Source organism: Pristiophorus japonicus, chromosome 1 (assembly GCF_044704955.1).
Source record: "Pristiophorus japonicus isolate sPriJap1 chromosome 1, sPriJap1.hap1, whole genome shotgun sequence".
Taxonomy (NCBI): Eukaryota; Metazoa; Chordata; class Chondrichthyes; family Pristiophoridae; genus Pristiophorus; species Pristiophorus japonicus.
Genome location: NC_091977.1, coordinates 26,342,327 through 26,363,511, shown reverse-complemented (window position 1 = coordinate 26,363,511; position 21,185 = coordinate 26,342,327). Strand labels below are relative to the sequence as shown.

General features: G+C 47.0%; 1 protein-coding gene across 4 annotated transcripts in view; it reads right to left on the bottom strand.

The window, feature by feature from the left end:
- The window catches only part of galnt7 (UDP-N-acetyl-alpha-D-galactosamine: polypeptide N-acetylgalactosaminyltransferase 7), a 214,017-nt gene that overhangs the window by 58,774 nt on the left and 134,058 nt on the right, over positions 1-21,185 (bottom strand). The window lies entirely within an intron of this gene.

Genomic DNA, 21,185 nt, shown 5'->3' with positions numbered 1-21,185 from the left:
AATGGCCCCACACAGCAGTGCTGCAGTATTCAATAGTGTTTTAATTTAACAGCGCCTGACTAACGTAAAATTAGACCTCATATATCCAAACTTGTGCTTAGATATATGAGGTCCCTTTATCTCCGCCTCGAGCTCAGAACTAGCAAAAGGACAGATACAATCTAGAAAACTGAACAATTCTCGTCAGAATAAAAAGATAGAACTATAAATGCTTTAGAAATGCTATCCAAAGAAAATTGGACAAATTTATGTGTTACTGAAAGTTGAACAAAATAATGCAAAATCACAGACAAAACAGATTCAATCAGTGCTCTCAGAATTAATTGCACTCAGTAAAATCAGAGCTTGGGACTGCCCACTACCAGAGAGGTAAGCTTTTGAAAAACTCATATCCATCTTCCTACCTGGCCACTGTTTGAGGTTGAATAAGAGATCTGAAAAGATGTGTGCGGCACGGTAGCAGAGTGGTTATGTTACTGGACTAGTAATCCAGAGGCCTGGACTTATGATCCGCTGATACGACTTCAAATTCCAGCCAGCAGCTGGGGAATTTAAATTCAATTAATGAAATAAATCTGGAAAAAGCTTCACCGTGAAAAAACTGAATGAATCACTGACGTGACACGAAGAGTCATCGATCTGAAACGTTAACTCTGTTTCTCTCTCCACAGATGCTGCCTGACCTGCTGAGTATTTCCAGTATTTTCTGTTTTTATTTTAGATTTCCAGCACCTGCAGTATAATGTTTTTGGGAAAAGCTAGTATCAGTAACAGTGACCACAAAACTACCGACTGTTGTAAAAGCCCATCTGGTTCACTGATGTCTTTTAGGGAAGGAAATCTGCCGTCCTTACCCCTACTCTGGTCTACATGTGACTCCAAACCCACAGCAATGTGGTTGACTCTTAACTGCCCTCTGAAATGGCCCAGCAAGCCACACAGTTGTATTCAAGATGGCGCTCATCACCTCCTTCTCAAGGACAATTAGGGATGAGCAATAAATGCTGGCCTTGCCAGCGACATCCACATCCCATGAATAAATTTAAAAAAAAATATATAAATACATTTAAGATAGAAAGGGGAAGATAATTGATAAACTAATCCTTAGAGAGGATAAAATGCCTGGTCCGGAGGGATTGCATCCACTCATATTAAAAGAAGTTAGGGAAGAGCTAGCAGAGGCACGATTACATATATATAAAAACGATTACATATATTAGAAAATGAAATAGTGCCAGAGGACTGGTGGACGACTAATGTGACTCCTATATTTAAACAAGGAATTAGAACAAGTCCAGGGAACTACAGACCAATTAGCTTAATATTGGTGTTTGGAAAGATAATGGAATCCTTACTCAAAGATGTAATTAAAAAAATCTAGAAGCTGAAAATATTAAGGAGTAGTCGGTACCGATTCCAAAAGGGAAGATTATGCTTGATCAACCTGACTGAATTCTGAAGTAACAGATAAGCAACATTCCCACGAAGCTGTGCAGCCGTGCAGCGGTTTGGAGGCCACTCACCGTTTTTTCAATGCAAGAAACTGTTCATGAGAATTTGAATCGGCTGTGCAGCCCGTTAAAGGGACCGTGCACCAAAAAAGATCACCCAACATTGCAGATAATGTAGTATAATGCAGTAGACCTAATATATTTGGATTTCCAAAAGGTCTTCAATAAGGTACCGTATAGTAGACTCATGACGAAGGTCAGAACATGAAGAGTCAGGGGACAAGTAGCAGAATGGATAGCTAGCTGGCTACAAAACAGAGAGGAGGAGTTAAAAGGTAGTTACTCAGATTGGCAAAAGGTAGGAAATAGTGTTCCATTTACATAAACAATTTGAACTCGGGAATCGGAAGTACAATTTCAAAATTTGCAGATGACACCAAGTTAGGGGGTGTGGTTAATACAGAGGAGAACTGCGACAAAATACAGGAAGACATTTACAAATTGCAGAATGGTCGTGTAATTGGCAAATGGGCTTCAATAAAGCCAAGTGTGAGGTGGTACATTTTGATGGAACAATAAAGAGGTCACATAACTCCTTGGAAAATAAGAATCTAAATGGGGTAGAGGGATCTGAGGCTACAGATACACAAATCACTAGAAGTAGCGATGCAGGTTAATAGCACCATAATAAAAGCTAACAAGTGCAACACTATTTGAACGACATTTTGAGTTATGGTTACAGTAAACTGCCAAGCCTCATCATTGGCATAAATACAATGTTTAATAGATCCCAGTCAGTAGACCCAACTTCTGATAACATAATATTGTCTGACTGACTGACATCTAGTTTTCCACTGTCAACTATACTGCTATTGGGTTCCAGTTTATCAAATAGCACAAGTAAACTATATGGAAAATAATTGAGAATTGAACTCTTGATTCTTATGTCAAGAGATTGTAGAAGCTGTGTGTTCTCCTTAGAGCAGAGAAGGTTAAGAGATTTAATAGAGATGTTCAAAATTATGAGGGGTTTTGAAAGAGTAGAGAGGGAGAAACGGGGACATTTTTCAGCGGCTTAGTGGGCACGTTTGGTGGCTGGTTGGGTAAGAATTTTTAAAAATCTGACAGTGGGTCAGGAACCCGCTGTCAAGCTACTTTCCCACATACTGGGTCTATCAGGGCTGAACAGACCCAACAAGCAGCAGCGGGGGAGGCAATTTCAGTCATTATAACCTTGTTAACAGCCAATTAAAAAGTATTTTGAGCTCACCGTACCATTTTCCGAGGTTACCCATGGGGTTCACGCTGCTCGGGGATCACATCAGATAAGGAAAGAGAGAGATCGGGAGTTGAATCAGCATGGGATCATCTTTTTACGTGACAGCTGCAAATGTTCTATTAAAACTCCCATCTCACAGCTGTTCACTTTCCAAGCTCAGAAGCTATTGCTTACTGCATTTGGAAGACAGATTGAGCTTTATGCAGGTTACAAATGTTTGGAGCAAACTCTCTATCCAGTGTCACCTCATTGGAACAACTTCTCTCACCAATGACAGATCGTTTCTGTCATCTCAACTTCACCTGCCATCTATTACATCGGCGCCCTTGAAACTCTCTCACCGTAGTCCTCAGAATCACATCACGATTAGCCCCAACACCAGCAACACCAGGCACACCAACAACACCACCAACCTTCACAATCAACTGATCCTGCACAGGACAGAGGGCATTAGCACCCGAGCACATTGCTTCCAGGGATGGCCTCACCATGGCCAGATTTACTTCATTTGACGCTGTACACCCTGGCTGCCACATGATACGCCAGGGTGGCACCACCCTACACCTCTTCTTCTTCTGAGGCAGTCCACCGGAGTAGAGGATGACTTGCTTCCACACTTAAATGAGTTCTAAGGTGACTGCTGAGCCCAATGCAGGCCAGGTCCCGAACTTCATTTTAAAAGGGTGGAAGATGCCTGTGCGTGAATTCTTTTAACGTGGCATGGGCGTTGCACACCAGCTACCACACGGACTTGACAGAGCAAGGTCTTGGTCCAATGGCAAGGGGATCCAAGACGATTGGAGATCAGGCTCTGCTGCATAGGCCTAGCACATACACACACACATATTCCTACTGATCCCCCTCCCTCCCTCAGGTCCTCTCTTCCTGGTTTTCAGAGATCGCAGTGTAGGTGAGCACATCAATCTTGGAGCAGCTTTCGAATTTGACCGTAGAACACTGACAGTGTTGGGTCCAGCGAGGAGCGGAGGTCAGGACCGGCGAGGAGCGGAGGTCGGCAGCGGCAAGGAGTGGAGGTCGGGACCGGCGAGGAGCGGAGGTCAGAAGCGGCGAAGTCAGGGCCCAGGAGTGACACAGCGTGGACTAGCAGTGGAGCAGCATGGGCCAACAGCGAGCTCCTGAGGCCTACACTGCCTCCTATGAATCCCACGGAGAGAGGACCTATGGGAAGGAGGAGTACGTTTGTGAGAATGCACTAGGCTTATGCAGCAGATCCCTGGTCTCCAATCGTCTTGGATCCCCTTGCCACTAGACCTTGCTCTGTCAAGCCCGTGTGGTAGTTGGTGTGCAACGGCCACCTCACGTTAAAAGAATTCACGCACAGGAATCTGCTATCCTTTAAAATGAAGTTCTGGACTTGGAACATCAAGACCCTCATGGACAACCCCAACAGTAACAGACCGGAATGCCGTACTGCTATCGTTGTCCGGGAACTCAGACATTTCGACGTAGACATCGCCCCCTGAGCATGACCAGGTGGTTACGGGAAGGCCAGCTCAAGGAACAAGGTGGTGTTTACACCTTCTTCTGGAAAGGCAAACCAGAAGAACGACGCCACCTCCATGGGGTAGGTTACGCCATAAAAAATGAGCTAGTCAGCCGTCTCAGAGACTCCCCTTACGGGATAAATGAACGCCTCATGACCCTTCGGCTCACCCTAGCCCGGAACAAGTGCGCTACGGTCATCAGTGTGTACACCTCAACACTGGAAGCTACAGGCGAAACCAAAGAGGAATTCTACTCCAGCCTTGAACAATCTCTGTTCCGAGTCCCAACGGGCGACAAGCTGATCCTCCTTGGCGACTTTAATGTCAGAGTTGGAAAGGGCACAGACCTCAGGGGAGGTGTGATCGTCAGAGATAGGGTAGGGAAAACCAACTCCAATGATACCCTCCTCCTGACGAAATGCTTAGAACGTGGCCTTGGCATAACCAATAGCTTGTTCCATCAGAGAGACAAGTACAAGGCTTCATGGCAACACCCTCGATCCAAGCACTGGCATCTGCTAGACTACGCCATTGTCCGAGCGAGGGACGGCAAGGACGTGCGCATCACCGCGCCATGACATGAGCTGACGACTACTGCACGGACCACTGCCTAATCCGTTTTGTCATTTCCAGCAATATAGCCCCAAAACAACGGCGGCAACAGAAACAATGCCGCAGCAAAATCAACGCTGGAGCACTCAAAGACCCTACTAATAAAGCCCTATTCAGCCAGCGCCTCACAACCAACCTGAAGACTCCCAGTGATCCAGAGATGCAGAGTGTCCACAGCGTCTCTAGGTCTGCCCTCAAGGCCTCCATAATTAGCACCTGTGAAGAGACGCTCCGTCACTCGACCAGGAAACACCAAGACTGATTCGACGAGAATGAACAGGAGATCTGGGAGCTAATAAGCTGCAAGCGCAAGGTATTCTTGAACTGGAAACAGCAACATAACTCGATAGCAAGAAAGCAACTCTATAGACGTCTGAAGGCCAAGGTCCAAAAAAACACTCACGACCTAAAGAACAGATGATGGGTGGAGAAAGCATTGGAGATCCAGCAACTAGCCGACAACCACAACGTGCGTGGATTCTTTAGTGCAGTCAAGACCACTTACAGCCCAAGCACCCAAGGTCCTACCCCACTGCGGGCCAAGAACGGAGAAGTACTCATCAAGGACAGAGATGCAGTCAGTGCCCGCTGGAAGAAGCACTTCGAAGATCTCCTTCGAGACTCTGCCTTGGACGCGAGTGTCCTCGACTCCATCCCGCAGCATGCTACCCACCACCACCTCAGCACAGCATGAGGTTGAAAAGGCCATTCTACAACGGAAGAATAACAAGGCCTCAGGAGCAGATGGAATCCCCGCCAAAGCACTAAAGCATGGCGGAGAAGCACTAGTGGTGTGAATACATGATCTCATTTCTCTTATTTGGAAGGAGGAGAGCATGCCAGGGGATCTCAGAGATGTTGTAATCGTGACCATCTTCAAGAAAGGGGACAAGTCCGACTGCGGTAATTACAGAGGAGTTTCCCTGCTGTCTGCCACAGGGAAAGTCATCGCAAGAATCCTCCTCAACGGCCTTTTCCCTGTGGCTGAAGAGCTCCTCCCAGAGTCGCAATGCGATTCTGCCCACTAAGGGTCACAGTGGACATGATCTTCACCGCATGTCAAATTCAAGAAAAATATAGGGAACAGCACCAACCCTTGTACATGTCCTTCTTTGACCTCACAAAGGCCTTCGACACGGTCAACCTTGAGGGATTATGGAGTGTCCTCTTCAAATTCGGCTACCCTCAAAAGTTTGTCAACATCCTCTGTCTGCTTCACGATGACATGCAAGCCGTGATCCTGACCAATGGATCCACCACAGACACAATTCACATAAGGACTGGGGTCAAGCAAGGCTATGTCATCAACGCTCTTCTCGATCTTCCTTGCTGCAATGCTCCATCTCACTCTCAGTAAACTCCCCGCTGGAGTGGAGTTAATCTGCAGAACAAATAGGAAACTGTTCAACCTCTGTCACCTCCAGTCTAGATCCAAGGTCGTCCTATCCTCTGTCATTGAATTACAGTATGCAGACAATGCTTGCGTCTGCGCAAACTCAGAGGCCTAACTCCAAACCATCATCAACACCTTCACCGAAGCGTACGAGAGCATGGGCCTTACACTAAACATCCGTAAGACATAGGTCCTCTACCAACCTGCCGCCACCACACAGTACTGCCCCCCAGTTATCAAAATCCACGACGAGGCCTTGGAGAACGTGGACCATTTTCCATTCCTCGGGAGCCTACTGTCAACAAGGGCAGATGTCAATGATGAAGTCCAACACCACCTTCAGTGTGCCAGTGCAGCCTTCGGTCGCCAGAGGAAGAGAGTGTTTGAAGACCAGGACCTCAAACCTGGCACCAAGCTCAAGGTCTACAGTGCAGTAATGAGTGATATCCGCTCTCCTGCACGCTTCAGAGACATGGACTATGTACAGCAGTCACCTCAAAACACTGGAGAAGTAGCACCAACGTTGGTTCTGCAAGATCCTGCAAATCCATTGCTAAGATAGGCGCACCAACGTCAGTGTTCTTGCTCAGGTCAACATCCCCAGCATCGAAGCATTGACCATGCTTGATCAGCTCCAATGGGTAGGCCACATCATCCGTATGCCCGATACTAGACTCCCAAAACAAGCACTCTACTCGGAGCTTCGACACGGCAAGCGAGCCCCAGGTGGGCAGAGGAAACGCTTCAAGGACACCCTCAAGCTTTCTTGAAAACGTGCAACATCCCCACCGGCACCTGTGAATCTGTGGCCCAAGACCGCTCAAAGTGGAGAAGTATCCGGGAAAGCGCCGAACACCTCGAGTCTCTTCGCTGGGAGCAAGCGGAGGCCAAGCGCAAACAGCGGAAGGAGCACACAACAATCCAAGCACCCCTCCCACCACCCGTCCCTTCAACCACCGTCTGCCCCACCTATGAGAGACCGTAGGTCTCACATCGGACTCAACAGTCACCTGAGAACTCATTTTTAGTATGGAAGCAAGTCATCCTCAATTCCGAGGGACTGCCTAAGAAGACTAACAACTGTACCCCGGGCCCCCCAGCTCCAGCTTCAGCATGCTGCTCTCCATGCTGTGCTTTTTCCAGCCACTCACACTTTGGTCGTTGGTTATCACACATATTCTGGCCTTGTGTCCTGACCTCGCTGCTGGCCTCAGGTCCCGACTTCATTGCTGGACCGTGCTATACCCCTTCCCTGGGTCCTGACCTCGCTTCTTCCCCATGCTGTACCTTTCCTGGGCCCTGACCTCGTTGCTGGTCTGTGGTGAACCTTTCCTGGGCCTTGACCTCGTTACTGGCCTGCGGTGAACCTTTACTGGGCTCCTAAGATGGCACTCCTGGGTTCCTTTTCGTGTAGTTTCTGTTGGATGCTGATCTGCCTTTTAATTGATACTGTGTACACCAATGTTGCCATACATTTCCCCATAGCCTCAATGCCTAGAAATTCAGCCACACAGCACGCGTTTTTTCCTCTCCCGCCGCCTGCGATCCCCCTTCCCCTGATGACGTTTTTTTTTACCGGTTTACCCGCCGCTCGCCGCCCAATGCCGTCAGATGAAGAAACAGAGCCGAATCACCGAGTCGGGAAGGCCAGCAATGAGATCGGGGCCCAACCAGCAACACCATAAAGCATTCAACACCATAAATGCCCATGCCATTTCTTTCACACTCATGATCATTGCGAGGGGTACTGTTAAGTCTCACCATTCACTGCAACTCACTAAGCCACTTCCAAAGGTGCACACAAATTTGTCTAAGAACGCAAAGTGTTTAAAATAATGGTTTCATTATTTGACATCACATTAACAGAAACTTCACATGAACATTGAATTAAACACCCAAGTGCCTACCCCTGTGTGTTGTTATCTGGTTTGATTGGACGAGGATGAGAGTGAGAGTGAGGGGTGGCGAGTGAGATGGGGATGTGATAATGTAGATAGAGGGATGGACGGAGGTGCAAGGTAAGTTGGTGTAAGTAAGGATGTGCAGGAGTACGGTCGGGAAGATGAGTGGCATAGCAGGACGAGGTGGAGTGATCTACTGAGGTCATTGAAAGGTTTGTGCCACTGTAGCCTGGTCCTCCTGTGCAATGTGCAACCAGGCTGTGTTGGTCTCCTGGGGAGGTCCCTTCCCCCCATTGAAAGGGAAGAGAAACTCCATGTGGCTGTGACTCCCTCCATAAGTCTATGAAGTGAGTCATGGGAGAGACTCTGCGCAGTGGTCGTCAGTGTTTGCCGCACCTCAATGCTGTAGAACACTTACAGCACAACTGTCAAACTAAATTTGCGCATGGTCTCTTTAAGCACCTCTATAACATTGCTCGTCTCAGCCCACCTGTTGCTGAAACCCTAGTCGATACCTTTTTCACAACCACACTCAACTATTCCAATGCTCTCTTACCTAGCCTCCCATCCTCCACCGTCCATAAACTTCAGGTCATCCAAAACTCGACTGTCTGTATCCTATCCCGAGAGAGGTAGCAAAATCAATTGGAGAATGAAGATTAAGAAGATAGCTCCAGAGTATGGGGCCAAGGCTGAAGACATTACCACACAGGTAGAGTGGGAAGAGGGGGAATGGGAAAGAGCGAAGAAGCCAAAGTCAGAGGATAAGTAGGACAGGGCAAGGGCACAGAGGTGTGGAAAAGGACGAGTTTCTTAAAAATCCAAATAGATACCAGAAGAGATGAGGCAGGAATTCCAGAAACAATAGCTCCTATGTTCAAAATGGGCCAAGGCAACAAGCCAAAGAGCTTTTTGATGCATAGAAGCAGTTTAAAAATAAGCGAGACAAGCATACTTCATTAGAGTGAATAGGTAGGCACTAACAGTCACCTCCAGAGCAGACACTCATTTGTGTCTGCTTGGCTCACTTGACAGCACTCTCACCGTGGAGTCAAAAGGACATTGGTTCAAGCTCCAATGTAGAATTGAGCAAATAATCCAGGCTGACACTTCAGTGCAGTACTGAGGGAGTGCTGCTGCTGAAACCCTCATCCATGTCTTTGTTACCTCTAGACTTGACTATTCCAATGCTTTCCTAGTCAGCCTCCCATCTTTCACCCTACATAAACTTAAACTCACCCAAAACCCGGCTGCCCATGTCCTAACTTGCACCAAGTCCTGTTCACTTGTGCTTGCTGACCTCGTGGCTCCTGGTCTGGTAACGCTGCGATTTTAAAATTCTCATCCTTGTTTTCAAACCCCTCCATGGCCTCCTCCAACCATCCAAGATATCTGCGCTCCTCCAATTCTGGCCTCTTGCGCATTATCGATTTTAATCGCTCCACCATTGGCGGCCTTTAGCTGCCGAGGCCCTAAGATCTAGAATTCCCTCCCTAAACCTCTCCGCCTATCTTCCCTCCTTTAAGGCGTTCCTTAAAACCTACTATCCTACTGCCCTAATATCTCTCGTGGTTCGGTGTCAAATTTTGTTTGTTAACGCTCCTGTGAAGCACCTTGGGATGTTTTACTACAGTAAAGGCGCTATATAAATGCAGGTTGTTGCTGCTGCATTGTCAGAGGTGTTGTTGTCCAGATGTGTCATAAAACTGAAGCCGTCATTAGCTGTGCAACAGTTTGAGATGTCCTGAGAATGAGAAAGGCACTATAATAGATACAAGTTCTTTCCCTCATTTTGATTTAAAAAGACATGTATTTTAACCCACTTCTCATCCTACACAGAACTATGGGCACAGGTCTTGCCCTTTGTGATCATATAAATCTTATTCATAACATTTCCCCGATGTTGACACCTCTGGATACACATTTAAAGTTATTCAACAACACCCATTTTTCCATGAACAGGAATGGAGAAAGTCCATGTAATTTAACAGAGGTTAATTGCCTGAGGATATGGGATCCTTTACGCTTCACTCATTATATATTTGCACAGACATTCATGACTACACCACGGTGCATTTATAGTGACCCAAAAATATCATGGGAACACAGACATGTCTGAAATTTGCCACAGCTCCATATGCAAGGATATTTGAGACAGTGAATTTTATTACCAAGCGTTCTACTGCACTGCTGTCACAAGTTTAACAAAAAAAATCTCTAGAGCTCCTTAAAAAATGGTAGGGTTCATGTGTCTTTTTTGTGCGCGAAGAACTGGAGTTTATTTTTGACACTAATGGATTCCGCCCCTCACCACCGTTTGATTTGTTACTTTAATGCCATGTCTTTTCACTCGTGCCCTTCAGGAGCAAGATTTCAGCCTCAGTCGGTACTCCTGGCTGATTTTGCCATCTTTTGAATTGCTCAGAGCTACAGCTGCAGTTTTGCGGCCTCTCTGTTCACGAATGGTAATTAAAAGTCCCGTCTCTCCCCCCCCACTCCTCCCTGCTTCCTGCTGCCGAACACTCAATGCCAACTTTTACTTATTGAGGGCAAACCTCAGGGGAATCGTTTGGGAGGAAAACACGACCCAGAGAGAACAGAGAGGTGTGAAAGCTATTGGAATTACAATTATTTATGGTGTTGTTTCTTGGTCATGCTCCTAAAGATTTCCATTTTGCTTCTAACATTTGACAGCTGGTAGTATGCGTGTTTTTAAGCACTGATTCATGCCAAACTGCAGCAAATAAATATTCTGAAAGCTACAGTTTACTAACATGAAACCTTCTGATATACACGGTGCATTGAATACACATTGTGCAAGGTTATAAAAATATTTCGTAGAAAAACAGTAATTTCTTAAAAAAGAAAATGGCAGTACCTAACTGGATACTGTTTCAAGTGCCTGTTCAAAACTAAAACATGTGTCATGCACAAAAATCAAACAAAGTAGTAATAAAAACACCACAGGAAAAAAAAAATTAGGTCAAATTTTTGGGCGGCTATGATCAAATTTTACAACCGTGACTCAGTGGGTAGGACTCTCGCCTCTGAGTCAGAAGGTTGCGGGTTCAAGTCCCACTCCGGACACTTGAGCACAAAAAATCCAGGCTGACACGCTAGTGCAGTACTGAGGGACTGTTGCACTGCTAGAGGTGCCGTCTTTCAGATGAGACGTTAAACAGAGGTCCCATCTGCCCTCTCAGGTGGACGTAAAAGATCCCATGGCACTATTTCGAAGTTATCACTGGTGTCCTGACCAATATTTAACTCTCAATCAACATTACTAAAAACAGATTATCTGGTCATTATCACATTGTTGTTTGTGGGAGATTGCTGTGCACAAATTTGCGGCCGCGTTTCTAATATTACAACAGTGACTGCACTTAAAAAAACGCTTAATTGGCTGTAAAGTGCTTTGGCACGTCCGGTTGTTGTGAAAGGCTTCTATACAAATGCAAGTTTTCCCTTTTTTTTTATGGTCCAAGTTCCCTAATTTCCACTTGGCGTCGAGAAAACCCGTGATAGGGAATGTGGGGATGCAAATAGGCTATAATTCTTTATGCAACGAATCTTGTATTATTTGCTTCAAAGCTTGTTTTCTACACAGCAAATGAGGATAGATGGACTTTGGTCTCACATAGCTCTTGGGTTGTGGTACTTTGGGCAGCTTCCCATTTCCACAAGGTAACTTCCAACAACTTCCTTGGTCCTGGCCCTTCCCTTATAGTTTAATGCACACCGTGGCAGAGATATATATATGTAAATAATCATTAAGGGACTGAAATTGCCCGCCGCCCAAAGCGGGTCGGACCTACCACGCTTGAAGTGTTTCATTCGCCCCAATGCACGGGGCGGGCAATCTGGAGAAATTTAGCTTTTTACTTGGTGTTTCTGGTCGGAGCGGTGTTGGTGTGGGGAGAGGGCGGAAGTGCAGTCGGGTCGGAGTAACCGCCATTAGCGGGGTGGAAGTGGGGGCGGGTCAGAGTGGCCGACGTGCCAAGTCATCAGTGCCGCGCTGATGACGTCATTGCGCTGGCGCGTCACAATGTTCCTCCCCTTCAGTTAAAGGGGAGGGCCGTTGCGAACTCTGCAGCCACTTCAGTGGCAAACACTGGGCCACTAGGGAGGGTTTCAGCTGGGCCAGCAGCCTGGCGCCCAAGAGGGGGTGTCAGGCTGCCTGTTGGCGGCCCGGCCAAACCCGCAGGCATAATTGCTGGCCCGACCTGGCAGTCGGCCAAGAAAAAGAAACATGGAGTTGCCAGCAGCTCCATCACCCCTCTAAGGGTGGCTGTGCCGCCAAGCCACAGAAAGGGTACCGACAGCAAAAGCTGTTAGGGGCACCGACCAGTGGCTGCGCTGCTACCATGGGGCAATTTCCAAAAGGGGCAATTTCAGGATGGGGTCGCCGCTGGTCAGTAAGGGTTGGCGTGTGCACGACGCGGTGGGAAAACGGGCAGAGCGGTCCCCTACACCGCTCCAAAACTGAAGGAGAGCAATGTTTAAAATGGCGGCCCCTCCGCGGCGACTCGGCACCAACCAGTGACGGGTCTTATAGCAAGGAGCAATTTTGACCCCAAACAATTTTGCAGAGGCTAGCTTTTAAAAACCATATGGTGGGTCCCCTTTTGGATAAGATCACAGACCTAGATAACCAAATGAATCAAAGGCATGTTCAGCTGTCGGGATTGAGTTGTGCAAAAACATATCCATAACAGATGTTATTTATAGTTCAACTTTTTTTTTAATAAAATGGTTTGATTAAATGAGTTGCCTTTAAACAGGGAAAAAAATTGTTGTGGGCAAAATATCCTCAACTATACAAGTTATATTAGTATTTTTGAGTCATACGAATAAAATTAACTGGTAAATAAAACCGCACTCTTGAGTACATCTGCTCGGTTTACCAACCTGTTTATGATTATTTTTCTCCGTACTCAAAACAAATCAGTAGTGTGTAATTTTCTTCCTTTAATACAAAATATCTTATAACAAAAAGAGATTATCTAGTCATTATAACATTGCTGTTTGTGGGAGCTTGCTGTGCGCTAATTGGCTGCCGTGTTTCCCACATGACTACACTTCAAGAGGTACTTTATTGGCTGTAAAGCGCTTTGGAAAGTCCTGAGGTCATGAAAGGCGCTATATAAATGCAAGTCTTTCTGTCTAATTAAAAAGAAAATAAACCTATGAATAATTTATTTTATTAAATCTTTGCCCTGTAGGAACCTGCCAAGCATACGCTACTGAATCAGAATTCACAAACATACAACTGGGCACACCTGTGGCTCTAAGAGGTTAGGATGACCCATGTAAAGACCCTATTCAGCATGGAGGCGACCACATAACCTCTCTTGAACTGGGAATTTGACAATCATTTATACATTTTGTTTTTTCTTTGTGCTCAGCATACTTGATACTAGACAAACACCACACACAGGGCAGGTCCTGTCAAAGCAGGGAGTGGTGGGGTGGGGGGGAGGGGGAAGGGGGGGTAATTGCTGATAATAAAATTTACAGGTATAGTGTGGGACCTCGCTTAACAACATAAAAGTTGATGATTTAAAAACAGCAGTGCCAGTTAACATCTGAATGCAACAACTGAAGGTAAAATAAAGAGCCCTCATAATCACCTGCCAAAATGAACACAAAATAATTAAACAAATCGGTGATAGAATCAATATAATTTCATTTTAAGTGATACAAGATGCATAGAGGATATTTCAATACCTTCATGCATTCAGGGAGAGGTAAAAGGTGCTTCACAAAAGATTTTATCGAACAATTTGAAACCCATTAGCAGGGAACGAAGTTAGAAAAAATTGATAATAGCAATATTGTATTTCATAATTTGTGTTGGATCAAATTTAAAAAGTCTAACTCCAGCCATCGATATTCCAAATACTCAAATTTCAGAATAGATTTTTTTTTTAAATCAATAGTCATATGTAGCCATACTGGCAACTACCAGTCACCACTTCCTACTTCAGCTCCGAACCACACCTGCTCATTTTATTTACCACGCCAGTTGGGCCACAGGGCCACAGCCAGAGGTCAAATTAGCCCCATGACAAATAAATTGTTTTCACAGCTGACGAAGTGGTTCTGTAAAGCAAGCTGCAAACGGGAAACTAGCCCCAATCTCCATAAGTGAACTGGATGCATGAATGAAATAGAAAAGCTGGAGGTGCTCGGCAGGGTCGGGGCGGGGGGGGGAGGGGTCCTTATCGTCAGCGTTCTTCGCTCAGGCCAACATCCTCAGCATTGACCACGCTTGATCAGCTCCGTTGGATAGGCCACATTGTCCGCATGCCAAATACGAGACTCCCAAAACAAGTGCTCTATTCGGAGTTTTGACACAGCAAGCGAGCCCCAGGTGGGCAGAGGAAACGCTTCAAGGACACCCTCAAAGCCTCCTTGAGGAAGTGCAACATCCTCATCGACACCTGGGAATCCCTGGCCCAAGACCGCTCAAAGTGGAGGAAAAGCATCTGGGAAGGCACTGAACACCTCGGGTCTCTCCGCTGGGAGCAAGCTGAAGCCAAGCGTAGACAGCAGAAGGAGCGCACGGCAAACCAACCTACCCACCCTTCCCTTCAACCACCTGTGACAGAATTTGTAGGTCCCACATTGGACCCATCAGTCACCTGAGAACTCATTTTTCGCGTGGAAGCAAGTCATCCTCGACTCCGAGGGGCTGCCTAAGAAGAGAAGAGTGAAAAATATTCCACCACCATTTGAAAACAAAAATGGAACATTGTATCCCCAACCATTTGGAAATGTTGTGAATTCAGTTCTTCTCTGCACGGCATGGAGCTCGACGGGCCGAATGGCCTCCTTCTGTACTGCAAGCATTCTATTCTATGCCTTTCTGATCTCCACCTGCACCTCCACATCTGTGTCAGCCTTGGCTCAGTGGGTAGTACTCTTGCCTCGTAGTCAGAAGGTTGCGGGTTCAATCCCCACTCCAGAGACTTCAACATATAATGTAGACTGACAGGTCAGTGCAGTGCTGTGAGTGCTGCATGGTCGAGAGGTGCTGTCTTTCAGATGAGAGGTTGAACCAAGCTCTTGTCTGACCTTTCAAGTAGATGTAAAAGATCCCAGGGCACTATTCGAAGAAGAGCAGTGGATTTATCCAGGCCAACATTTAACCCTCAACCGACACCTCATTGCTGTTTGTGGGACCTTGCTGTGCACAAACTGGCTGCTGTGGTTCCATACATTACAAATGACGACACTTCAAAAAGTACTTTCTTGGTTATAAAGCATTTTTGGGTCGTCCTGAGGTTAAAGGCACTATTATGAGTGAAATTTTTTTTCTCGTACCTTAGTACAGAATGTGGATCCCAGAGCTACAATAGCAATAGGCTGAATTTTAATGGGGAAGGTGGGTTGGGAACGGGTGGGCTCCGAGACTGCCGGAAAACCCGGAGGAACGGGTTAGGAGCAGTTGGGCGCTGGCCTGAGTGTCTGCTGTTTGCAGTGCCTCAGGCCTATCCAGACTGCCCACAGTGATTGGGCTCTCCTCCCTTTGGTTCCGGTGTTCGGTCAACTATGATGGAGTGAACTCTACATCATGTTCTTTCTCTGCTTCTTCTATGGGGTTGCTGAACCTCCTTTTTGTTTGATCCACGTGTTTGCGGCAGATTTGTCCATTGGTAAGTTTAACTACCAGAATCCTATTTCCCTCTTCGGCAATCACAGTGCCTGCGAGCCATTTGGGCCCTGCAGCGTAGTTGAGGACAATAACAGGATCATTTACATCAATACATCGCACCCTCGCATTCCTGTCATGGTAGTCATATTGTGGCTGGTGCCTGCTCGCGACAATTTCTTTCATGGTGGGGTAACCGGGTTTTGAGTGTCCTTTTCATCAACAACTCTGCGGGTGGAACCCCTGTGAGCGAGTGTGGTCGGGATCTATAGGCCAACAGGAGGCGTGATAAGCGTCTTTGTAGGGAACCCCCTTGGATTCTGAGCATCCGGTTTGATTTTCTGTTCTGCTCGTTCTGTCTGGCCGTTTGAGGCCGGCTTGAACGGTGCCGTTCTGACATGGTTAATTTCATTGCCTGCCATGAAGTCCGGGAACTCAGTGCTTGTGAAGCATGGGCCATTGTCGCTGACAAGACGTCCGGTAGACCGTGGGCGGCGAACATTGCCCGTAGACTTTCTACCATGGCAGAGGATGTGCTTGAATTTAAAATGTCACACTCGATCCATTTGGAGTAGGCGTCTACTACAACCAAAAACACTTTTCCCATGAAAGGACCTTCGTAGTCCACATGGATGCGTGACCAAGGCTTGACGGGCCATGGCCAGGGGCTAAGGGGGGCTTCCCTGGGCGCATTGCCGAGCTAGGCACACGTGTTGCACCTGCGAACACAAAGTTCCAGATCTGCGTCTATCCCTGGCCACCAAACGTGTGACTTGGCAATTGCCTTCATCATGACAATGCCTGGGTGCTCATTGTGGAGTACTCTGATGAATACCTCTCTGCCCATCTGGGGCATGACTACGTGGTTTCCCCACAGTAGGCAATCGGCCTGAATCGAGAGTTCATCCCTGCGCCTGTGAAATGGTTTAAATTCCTCAGGGCATGCCCTGTACATGGCTGCCCAGTCCCCAATCAGGACATATTTCTTGACTAGAGACAATAGCGGGTCTCTATTTGTCCAGACTTTAATCTGACGGGCTGTCACAGGTGAGCCTTCGCTTCAGAAAGCTTAAACAGCCATGACCATCTCAGCAGCATGCTCGGTAGCCCCTTCAGTGGAGCCTGCCGAGTGCATCGGCGCAGTTTTCGATGCCCGGTCTGTGCTGAATTGTGTAGTCATAGGCGGCTAACGTGAGTGTCCACCTCTGTATGCGGGCCAATGCGTTTGCATTTATGGCCTTGTTGTCGGCCAAAAGGGACGTTAGGGGTTTGTGATCTGTCTCCAGCTCAAATTTCCTGCCAACAGGTACTGGTGCATTTTCTTTACCGCATATATACATGCGAGTGCCTTCTTTTTTACCATCCCGTAACCCCTTTCTGCCTGGGACAGACCCCTGGAGGCATAAGCTATCGGCTGTAACTGACCCTTGACATTGACATGCTGCAACACACACCCGACACCATAGGATGACGCATCGCACGTTAACACAAGTTTCTTACATGGGTCGTATAGTGTTAACAGAGTGTTGGAACATAACAAATTGCGTGCTCTATTAAAAGCCCTTTCTTGGCTGTCCCCCCAGACCCATTCGTGACCTTGGCGTAGGAGCACGAGTAGCAGCTCTAATAGCGTGCTCAATTTGGGAAGAAAGTTACCAAAATAGTTCAGGAGCCCCAGGAACGAACGCAGCTCCGTAGTGTTACGGGGTCTGGGTGCTCTCTGGATTGCTTCCGTCTTGGACACAGTAGGGCTGATCCCGTCTGCTGCTACCCTCATCCCCAGGAATTCTACCTCTGGAGCTAGGAAGATGCACTTCGCCTTTTTCAGTCGCAGCCCTACCTGGTCCAGTGTGCATAGCACCTCCTCCAGGTTGTGGAGGTGTTCTTCAGTATCGCAACCCGTGATGAGGATGTCGTCCTGAAAAACCACCGTCCCTGGAATCGACTTGAGGAGGCTTTCCATATTTCGTTGGAAGATCGTGGCGGCCGAGCGAATCCTGAACAGACATCTGTTACACTCAAACAACCCTTTGTGTGTCGTGATGGTGGTCAGCTTCTTTGACTCACTCGCCATCTCCTGGGTCATGTAAGCTGAGGTCAGGTCCAATTTTGAAAAAAGTTTGCCACCGGATAGCGTCGCAAAGAGGTCCTCCGCTCTCGGTAGCGGGTACTGGTCTTGGAGTGACACCCGATTGATGGTGGCCTTGTAATCACCACATATCCTGACCGACCCATCCGCCTTGAGCACCGGCACAATCGGGCTCACCCAGTCACTGAATTCGACTGGCGAGATGATGCCTTCCCTCAGCAGATGGTCCAATTCGCCTTCTATCTTTTCCCGCATCACGTACGGCATCGCTGTGGCCTTATGGTGTACTGGTCTGGCGTCCGGGTTTATGTGAATCACTACCTTGGCCCCCATGAAAGTGCCGATGCCGGGTTGAAATAATGAGTCAAATTTGTCCAGGATCTGTGAGCATGATACTCGCTCCACAGAGGAGATTGCATTGACATCTCCCCATTTCCAGTTCATGACAGCAAGCCAACTCCTCCCTAGTAGTATGGGACCGTCCCCTGGGACAATCCAGAGAGGCAACCTGTTCTCCGAATCTTTGTGGGTCACGACTACTGTGGCGTTGTCTAGCACCGGAATGATCTGCTTTGTGTAAGTCCGTAGCTGTGCGTCAATCGGCGATAATTTTGGCCTCCTGGCCTTGGACGCCCACAACTTTTCAAACTGTTTGATACCCATCAGGGACTGGCTGGCCCCCGTGTCTAACTCCATTGATACTGGGATGCCATTGAGGAGCACTTTCATCATTATCGGTGGCGTCCTGGTGTATGAACTGTATACGTGCTCCACATGAACTCGCTGAACTTCAGCTTCTAGCGATTTCCCCCAGTGTTCATTTCTGCAATTTCTACAGATATTTTGTTCATCTCTGCAAACTCCGACTGTGTGTGCCTCCACGCCTCCAACATGAGCTGTTGTTGGAAACAAAAGGTCCCTTGCCAGTCGATCGTCCCTGAATGCCCCTGTTATTGTCAGATTAGGAAAAGGGGAGGTGCAAAGAGACCTGGGTGTCATGGTACATCAGTCATTGAAGGTTGGCATGCAGGTACAGCAGGCGGTTAAGAAAGCAAATGACATGTTGGCCTTCATAGCGAGGGGATTTGAGTACAGGGGCAGGGAGGTGTTGCTACAATTGTACAGGGCCTTGGTGAGGCCACACCTGGAGTATTGTGTACAGTTTTGGTCTCCTAACCTGAGGAAGGACATTCTTGCTATTGAGGGAGTGCAGCGAAGGTTCACCAGACTGATTCCCGGGATGGCGGGACTGACCTATCAAGAAAGACTGGATCAACTGGGCTTGTATTCACTGGAGTTCAGAAGAATGAGAGGGGACCTCATAGAAACGTTTAAAATTCTGACGGGGTTAGACAGGTTAGATGCAGGAAGAATGTTCCCAATGTTGGGGAAGTCCAGAACCAGGGGACACAGTCTAAGGATAAGGGGGAAGCCATTTAGGACTGAGATGAGGAGGAATTTCTTCACCCAGAGAGTGGTGAACCTGTGGAATTCTCTACCACAGAAAGTTGTTGAGGCCAATTCACTAAATATATTCAAAAAGGAGTTAGATGAAGTCCTTACTACTAGGGGAATCAAGGGGTATGATGAGAAAGCAGGAATGGGGTACTGAAGTTGCATGTTCAGCCATGAACTCATTGAATGGCGGTGCAGGCTCGAAGGGCCGAATGGCCTACTCCTGCACCTATTTTCTATGTTTCTATGTTTCTATGTTGAGTGCGCCATTAACAGGTGTTGTTGGCCCCATTACTGGCCGCATTGTCCCTTACAATGGCGTGAATCGCTGTTCAGCTTGCCATTGTCTCTGTCGAACTCCCCCTCTGGGTTCGACTACATGTTGGGGCATGCCCGATTGCCCCTGTCTGCCTGGAGAACTGTGTGCTGCTTTAACAATGTTGAATCTCTGTCCCAACCATTCCTTAACACAGTACCTCTCATCTGTTCTGCTAGTGGCCATGCTCGCGTGGTTTAAATCCCAGTTTCTCGTCGCCATTGATAGGTCCTCACTATACAGTATAAATGCACACGAGGCCCATGCTTGAGAGAAGGTCAGTCTGTGACCTGTCCTTTGTTCCTTAGCACTCAAAGTGATGAAGGTGGGTGAAGCTTCCCCTTTTGTACCTGAAGGCCCAGGTTAGGAGTGTCTCCCACCTAGTGGTCAGTGTTCTCACAGTGTACAACTTAGGTCAGATTATACATGGGTTACAATGCTGGTTGAATACATGACAAGTAAAATTGTGGTTCGTCTGCAGCACCAGCAAAACGTCAGACAATGATGAACTACAGGCTCTGCAGCAGTTGTTTGCCAAGAAAAATCTACGATAGATAACAATTTTTTAAATCTAGGGGTTGGTACAGGCTTGCAGTTACAATGGAGAGTTGCCTGGGGCTGGTCGGACTGAGCTAGACTGCTATTAAAATAGGCATGGCAAAATACAGTAAGAGAACTTTGAAATTTATTTTGGTAGCTCAGTCTGCAAAAATCCTCCTTCCTGAAAATCCAAAACATTCAGAAGATTTGAATTATCCGTGATCAATAAAAGACCAATAATTAGTGATTGGATTTTTTCTGTTGTGGTAAACAGAGAGCAGCTACTAGCATTAAAAATTTTAAAAGAAAAATTACACATAAAAATGTTGAAGGAATCAACAAATCTCAAGCAGGATTTTTTCTTCCCTGTTCCTTTTAGCCTCACTGGCTGATTTTCACCCCTATATACATATATTCTTGCTGGGTGCAGCAAATTGCCTTTTGCTTGTGTTGCCAGAGTTGGATTTAAAAAAAAAAATGCACAATATTTCTGTATTGCTCGATATCTGTACCATCATTTATTTGTTTTCACAATGGCCAGCAGCCTGAAACTTCCTTCAATCTCACAATGGTGTTCAGAAGTGTTGATAACTTACGACACTGGTGTAACCATTATTTTCGTTCTCATACATTTTGGGCTGTTGTGAGATCACTCTTTGCAATACCTGGAGGTGCAGGCTGTCCTTCCATTCCATTTGCACACTGGATGGCTAAGCTAAAGCAGACTCTGGGGAGCCACCTGCCCCATATCAAAGAGTAGACCTTGGTGTAGTAGCTGTGAACAGCTTGTGGGTCAAATTCACATCTGACTGACTCTGGCTCAGTGGGTAGTACCCTCGCCTCGGAGTCAGAAGGTTGTGGGTTCAAGTTGTGCACATAAATCTAGGCTGATGCTCCAGTGCAATGCTGGGGGAGTGCTGCACTGTTCAAGTCATTTTTATTTTAAAGAGGAATGGCACAGGCCATTGATCTGCTCCGAGACCTCTGCCG